General features: G+C 38.1%; 1 pseudogene; it reads right to left on the bottom strand.

Moving 5' to 3' along the window:
• Positions 1-676: 676 nt before the first annotated feature.
• On the bottom strand, positions 677-4,511 carry LOC123011792 (annotated as a pseudogene).
• Positions 4,512-8,289: the final 3,778 nt, after the last annotated feature.

Here is an 8,289-nt window from a genome sequence, read left to right as displayed (position 1 = left end):
GTATAAAGCCAAAAAACAGTACCAAAACATGTGGTTTTCATAGCAAATTGCCTGTACCATATTTTATAAAAATTGATTAAAAAGTTATTTAAAAAAATTGAAAAGCTTTGGCGCCCTCTAACTTTTAAACCGTGCGATTTGGAATACTTGGTATTATTAGGAGGTACGAGGTACGTTGGACCAAATCGCTTTATTTTAGTTTAAGCAATGTCAGGTTACTTTTTGTTCTCATCCTTGTATATTTTTACTTTTATTTACAATTTTTTATTAAAGTTAAATTCTTTATACCAGTTTTCTTATGATGCCTTTGTGCATCAAAAAGTTGAGTTGCGGGTAAATTTTATTACTTCACTTCAGTAAAGATGTGACAGTTAAAATCAGTAAGTTTTGTTTCGTCACTTTGAGGAGGTGAGTAACTTAGAATAATGTCTATCACAGCGATGGCAAGTTCCAAACTGCCGTAAAGTTTGTAGAATTTCCTCAATATGATGCAGGTGTTTACAAACATTTGCAGTTTCAATGTTTGCTTTTCGGATCAGTCTGAAATCGAGGGAATAAATTGAGGATGGTCGACGTAAATCGTGACAGAAAAGTAATTTAATGAAACGTCGGTGTTATTGCTCTTTGAACGTTGTATCTCGTGACCATTTTCCGCGACTACGCCCTTGACTTCTCATCATTTGTAGTAAATTGACGATGCCGGCGTTTCAGACGGAAGAGAAGTCGGTGCTTATTTTTTGCTTTGTTAATTTCCGTGCGGATCCGGAGGCGGTTGCATGTGCAGATTTCGGAAACGGCGTCGTCGGCATCGCAGGTATACGTGTCGAACCGACGTCGTCGGCATCGTCGGTGGCAGTTTGTGCCTGGGTGCCATTACGATGATTGCTATTATCGCGGCGGTGGGGGCGGGGCGGCGTCCGTGCACCGCTGAAAATGCAATAACTGTCAGTTGTTTTCTCGAGCGGCGGCGGCAGCGTCGGCGGCGGAATATTGCAAGTGGCTGCAGCGACGCGGAAAATCGTACATGACACGTTCATATCCATGGCAACTCCGTCAGATATGAATATTTCATAGAATACATTTTCATACTTTATTGAACGTGTCACCTCTGATTACGAACAATATACCTGTCCTGTCTTTCTCTCAGTGTGTTTGGTAAAGCGCTGGTGTCTCCGTAAAACACGCAGATAACTGAGCCACATTTCCACCCTTCGAAGCTACGTTACGCCAGCGTCAAAATTAATAAAGACGAGCGCGGCTTATAGGCGACCCGACGCTCCTCATCAAAAATACAAAAGCTCACGGTACGCGAAGCTCAAACGCACACCGCACTCGATTTTAAGACGAGAATATGGCCATACACGCAGTTACACAAAAACGACCTGATCCCACAAATTATTCACCTATTTTTTAACGTGGAACGAAATTAGGTGAAGCCTTTTTTTTAAATGGAAATGTCAAACAGTCTTAACGTTGGCACTCCTAACAAATTCATTTATGCTAATTATAATAGAGGAAGTTGGCAGTTTCCGTTACTGATTTAATAAAAAAAAAATGTTGTCAGCAAAAAAATTGTCTAAAAAAATTAGAAATGAAAACAATAAAAGGGGATAAATTGGGTACCTCGAACAGTTTTTGGAAATTTGAAGACGAAAAGTGTGCAAGCAGAAGTCAGAAAAAAACCACCGCTAAAATTTAGACGCAATTTGTAATGCAGGTTTGCTAAACATTCTCTAATTTTTAGTAAGAAATTGATGATAATACAACATAAACATCAATTTCATCATTGCACCGTTTTTGAAGAATGGGTTGAAGAAGTAACAATTTTGAAACTAAACCCAAAGAAGAGATTAGAAAATGCATCAACTTAAAGCTCATTAATAAATTACACATAATTTATTTATTGCCTATCTTCATAAACCCTGCTTGTATCTTTTACAAAATTTTTTTTATTATTTTTATGTATAGACCCCCTTTGTTATTAAAGTTTTTGTAGTAAAAAGCTCATTTTTGTCCACAACATTGTACTTACTTACAGTGTGGTTCTCCTATCAATATTATTAGCACTGAATTTTGTCTTTGGACATTATTAGGTAGTGAGGTCTGTTCTTAGGTATTCAATTATAAAGGCTTACAAAAAGCAAACAAAATTGACAAAATTTTGATATCACAGCATAAAAACATAACTATAATTTTTTAACAAAAAATTTAGAGACAAAAACAAAAAACAAATAAAATTTTTGGCTATACGCTGCATACCAATTTTTTCATCAAAATTTTGACTTGGTAGATTCCATTAAAAAAAAACAGACTTTAATACATTTTAATGTTTCCAGAATAATTTTTTATTAGATTCTTATCATTTAAACTGAAACAATAATAATTTAAAGTCAGGTGTAATTAACAGAAGGAAAAGTAAATTAAGAGCTAATGCATAATTATTGCAAATTAATCGTATGCACTTTTCGTTATTATCTCTTTGCTTCATGATAATTAATCGATTTCCATATCTCAAAATGCTCGATTCAATTTGCAAATTCCGACTCCACCACTCCGGCATAAAAACCCTTCTTAATCAATTCATTTTTCCTTGTAAGGAACCGATATTCAATAAGCCGCACTTTGCTCCTCCTCTTCATTACTTCAAGTCGCAATCGTGTGTAGGTATACCTACTTCGCGAATTCCACAAAAACAACGCAGGTGTTTTAATCCCATAACTCTTGCCTTTTGCCCCTCCGAAACAGCATCGGGCACAATAAAACCAAACAATAACAATAATTACAGGACTAATGTCGGTATTGGGAGCGGATTAAGTCGACATATACACACAGCCTAACAAAGCAATTATCCCCATGGTGGTGAGAGTCCGTGAGAGCTTTCCTAGTGCATTGTTTAGTGGGGCTCTCGGAAAGGAGCCTCCATTGGGCGGGTGTCAATCAAGTATACCGGGCGTCGTGCGCGCCTAATTCCCGACACGCACCCCGTAATTGGCGACTGTAATCCAACACTTACGACAAGCAGCTTAGGATTTCATACTCGGATGCGTACCGCGCGACCAAAACTCATAATTAGCGAGAGACCGATCCCCCACGTCCCCAGAGACGAGACTCGCAACGCTAATTGCCGTCTCCGAGGCCGTTAAGTCGAAAGGGTTCGTTATTTCTATTAACCGAAGGGAAAAACTTTAATAAAAAAGTTGCAAAGGAATGGACGAGACGAAGCAAAGGGAACGAGACAAATTATTTACGAATTTACGAGATATTTTTGCTATAAGAAAGGCCAGAACACAAACCAATCTTATTTCCTCAACAAGGAATGAAGGATTTGTGTTCTATAATGAAATTAAAAACTGTAGTTTAGAATAGATACTAAGAAAAGTATGGAATATGGTATATTTAGAATGTCATAAGCATCAGAATGTAACATAAAACGTTGGGGGAGCTTTCGCACTGAGGTGACCCATTCCGGTATCAATTTCGCGCCGAGATAAATTTTTTATCTTATGACAGCGCCAATCTGAGAGGGGCTAAATGTTAAGGGTGTGCCGTAAAAATCAGCACGTTGTTGTGTGAAAATCAGTCCCGCAATATCGGCTAATATCCGTCCCCATTAAAAGGTGTTAGATTAGTTTTTATTGTTTCAGCGATACGATTGCGGGATAAAAGTAGAATCCGGAGGCGGCTATTTGCATGCCGGGGAAACAGCTGGCGAAATTGCCTACTGGCGGCTCTAATACAGTCATAAAAGTAAGTGTAATTAGTGCTCGCTTTGTTTAACTACAGCTTAATTAATTTATAGGTATCATCGTGTAGGTAAGTAATTTGGCTGCAGACGGCCCCCATTAGCCCCCCTTCAAAGTGCCTTCTGTTACGTTGTTCTTAATTATTATCGCACCTGAGAGACGTTCGCGTTCCGTTAGCGTTTCGTGGCCGGTCCGTCCCTGGGAATCCGACTATGTGGGACCGATTTCGGCGAACACAAATCATTACAACCCACCTGTTCTTCCACTCAATCAACGAGAAAACTTCCAATGCCTCACACACAATGCACTTTAACTAAAATGTAGAGGTTCTAATTTATGGCGTCACGGTTCGAAAGAAACGCTTCGACTTTCCAGCACTTAATTACACGCAAAATTATCTTAGTTACAAATTTGTTAATTTCACATTGATCGCTCCACACAAATTGAACCATTCATTCTTCCATCCGTGAAAAATCGATGACCAAACGATCGATGAACCCTTCCAGCCACCATGCCACAAATTTCTCATTTCTAGAAATTTCACTTTTTATGCATATTTACAGTTTATTATTCGCATTTTGCGAGGGCGTTTTCCCTCCAGGTCCGTGAAGACGAGCATGATGCGAACGTTTGTGACGCCGCGGTGTTCTCGGCCTCCCGCGGTATAATATGTGGGAATTTGTCGCCGTAAATTACCGGAATCAGGCAGGGGCCTCGCGTTGGACTCCCTCTAGGGCTTGAACGAGCTTTGCACGGCGACATCCACATATCAGGATGGGATTCCGATCTCGCTCTCTGGAATTAAGGTGTTCTTCCGGAGATTAGCCTTCCAGCTGTATATTTTTTATTTTATTCGGGCTATTTATCGCTGGAGGAGATCACGTTCAAGGAAATGGGATTTTACTTGCTTGCGCACACCACCGAATAAAATAAATCATACGACCACAAGGGCGAACAAACAGGATACGCGAACGAGGGACAAACAGCAACAAACTACCTGGGCGAGTTTCATCAGAAACCACATATTCAGTTTTCACGAAAAAACATTATACTTTAATGCAATTCTAATTTAACTATTTGTTTATTTTGATTTTGATTTCTGCTAGGAATTTCAAAATACTGATTTTCAATGACCAAAAATTTGTTAATTTATGTTTAGATAACACCTAGCTCAAATACATAAATCACAAAAATAGTTAAAATGTGTATTTCTTAACTCTTCAACTACCTGATATTATATTTCAACGTGATGGAATTAAGGTTTTGTCAATTTTTCTTTAGACACTTGTTATACCAATAGTCCAGCTGTTTTATAGCTGAGGTAAAGCTGATCAGAAAATCTAAAGTTTGTTGAAGATTTGTAGTCTGCATCTTGGTTCTCGCATTTCGTGAGCAGCTGCATTTGAGTTTGCGCGTAGGAACTTTTATTAGGAACATTCATTTAATTTTATGCGGATGTTTACGAACAGAATTATGTGAAGTTTAAGTCTTATGCCTTACATGTCGTAACGCAAGCCTGTTATAATTTTTATGCTGCAATTAATATAACGTTTACATTTCACTTAACGCTTGCATCCTCGGTGTGTTCTTGATCTATACAGCCTTCATGGGACTTTATAGAATACCTTGATACCCTCACAAGTTGTAAATGGGCTAGTGGGTCAGCCCGGGATCTATTAAAGCTTATTGGCTTGCTGTCTAATTGGATAGAACGTTCAGCGGCGATTATTAGAGTGAAGAGTGGATTGGTTGGAAAGGCATTACGTTGGTTGTAATAATCTGCGTGGAGGAACAGGTGGCGCATAAACGCCCATCTGACTTTTGCTTAGATGGTATCAAAGTTTGGAAATAAAAATCCCATTTCGTCCCGTCACATTGTGACGATCAAATGAAGCAACGCACATTTGAGACCCGTAATAAAAGGAAGGGAAAAGCGAGATCAAGAATCGGCGTGTCGTTCGCGACGTTGCGGTGGAATTCTTGAGGAGGACGGTTCGGTTCCACCATTATGCGATATATTTATGGCCAGCGGATGAATAAAAAGATCTGCTCGGCCTGTAGCTGCAAGGCGGCCCTACATCATTTTAACATAATAGAAGAATGGATGGCTTTCAGATTTATGTCATCTTTCGGCCGTATCAAAGTTTGTAGCGATAAAGAACACAATGAGCCGAGACCGAGCGCTCTCCGATATTATAATATTGAATTAATCCGCCAGGTATATCTACACACGGGGATTTCGTTGCCGCCCCATTTGTTACCTCTGTGGCAGCTCTCTAATCCCCAGAGGTCGTCGTGCGGCATTCCAGGTCCATTTCACCGCACTCTCAACAAATACAACAACCTCCACCTTCGAACGCAATTATCTTAATAATATCATACCAACCTAACCCTCTAAACGACACCAAACAATGCCAACAAGGGTGTCTGCTACTCTCATTGGCGATATTAAATTTTTCGACCACTCTGGTTAATACTTTAATACATTGTTCAAATCAACGGAGATGTCCACAGCAGGAACTACTGCACTTCGGGAATTATTTAATACTCGCTATGGAGCATTACTGTCACAATCAATACTGCACCACACACCACATAACACGTAATAACACATAATAAAATTATATGGTGATTTTAGTATTTCGAATTTCTGCTGAGAGTTTAAATTGCCACTTATCGGTTTTTAGATTAGTGGCTTTTCCCGCAGACCCCTGTATATCTTTTAATTACTTGCTCTCTTGCAGCAAGAGATAAAAGAAATAAGAGGCAGGTTTGTGGCGAGTTGTTGTTGCATTTGCGGCTGTATCTTCGTCTGCGATCAGAGTAGCGAGAGATGTATTCAAGTTATGCGAGATAATACAAACGCAGCAAATTGGCCAGACTCTTGCACTCTCTTCTTCTGCACCGCTTCGTCTTGCCGTAGATCTCAAGATTCTTTTTTGTTTTGTTTCATGTAGGACCAGTCACTGACGTTACCAAAAAACAATGTACTTGAATAAATTAACCAAATATTAATGCGACTTTTCCCCCTTTGAGCGCGGAAAACACCCCAAAGCGACTAATAACCAATAAACAACGAACACGAAACCACAAAACGACACGCTCTCGACTTTGTTGCTGATGAAAAATCTTCAGTTGTTATTAGGAGAAACTTTTTATTCGTAGTCAATACGAGATGGAATAGAGACAGTGACAGTGATACCCTTGTCACGAATAAAATTAGTCAAAAGGTTTTAGGGGTGCTGACCCCAAAATCCCAAATAATTTAAATTTGTAACAAGTTCCAATATTTGTTCGAAAATATTTGATTGCTTAAACAGATTATAAGCTTCTGAATTTAGATACGTATCGGTAATTTATTACAAGTCTGAGAAGTATAAAAAATGAATATGAAAGCATATAAAAAAGGAATTAAAGATTTGTATCAAAACATTTCAGACATATAAAAAATATCCTTAATTTTACAAATGTGTTTTTATATCAACGTATAAATGTGAGTAATCAGTTTCTGTGACTATAATTCATTTTAGTATTTTTCAGAAAGTCAGTAATCACTTAATTTAAATTCAAATTGGCAAATATATTTTTAGTGTTGCCACATGATAATTTGCACAAGAATGCGAAAAGTTCTGACACCTACGTAAATTCTTTTCCCCTAAAACTGTTGTAATTAGTTTTTGTGGCATTTCTGAATGCGAAACTAAAGTGCATATTAAATGAACGGATAGATGCAAGAAGCAAAAAGAATCACTGGCAGGTATTATAGACAGTTAAAGTGGTCACTATAGGCAGGCACCTATTGAGTTTAAGTAATAAAATTATACGGCTCTTGTCATAAATTAAAAATAGCAGACATTCGTAAAAAATTAATTACATAAATATGTATTTTAGATATAAGATAGCCATTCGGGCAATTAAGGTGGAATCTTGGACAGGTAGTTTTAACATAGCATAAAAAGGCAATACCTTTAGAATTACAAAAATGCATTATAACGCCGGCATTTAAAACTTGCACAGTACAAACTCTCACAGATATGCACACATTTAGAGACACATTTAATTGGCCTTTTATACACTTGGTCGAGATTATACGATCGTTGAAACAATTTCGAAAGCCATTAAATTAAAAAATGTTATGAGTAAAAATTTTGATGATTCGCTATAATGCAGCTGCTTTACCGAGCTCACTTCGATCTTTATTTATGTGTTCCGTTTCCGTTCCACTCCGAAAACTCCAACATAGAAATAATTTGTTGGAGTCTTCACGAAAATCGTAATGTTAAGGTGACAGTAATGGAACTGATCGTAAGCTTTGATAAGCACGCATCACGTGATCGACACCAATTATGTCAGGTGTTGTGCATAAAGGCATTTTTTTGAATCGTCTAGGTTATATTTTCAAAAGAATTTAAAGATGATTAAATCGGCCACCGAAGAAGTCGCAGATATTTTCATTGAAGCGACGAGAATCGAGTACAATACGAGTCACCCTTCTAAAAATTGAATTATAAAAAACGTAGCTACCTGCAGAAGTCAGAGACGGACT

Source organism: Tribolium madens, unplaced genomic scaffold, assembly GCF_015345945.1.
Source record: "Tribolium madens isolate multiple individuals breed KSU strain unplaced genomic scaffold, Tmad_KSU_1.1 Scaffold_91;HRSCAF=231;Tcas5.2_LG7, whole genome shotgun sequence".
In the NCBI taxonomy this organism is placed as follows: domain Eukaryota; kingdom Metazoa; phylum Arthropoda; class Insecta; order Coleoptera; family Tenebrionidae; genus Tribolium; species Tribolium madens.
The sequence above is the reverse complement of the archived record's forward strand: the minus strand, read 5'-3'. Positions and strand labels throughout refer to the sequence as shown.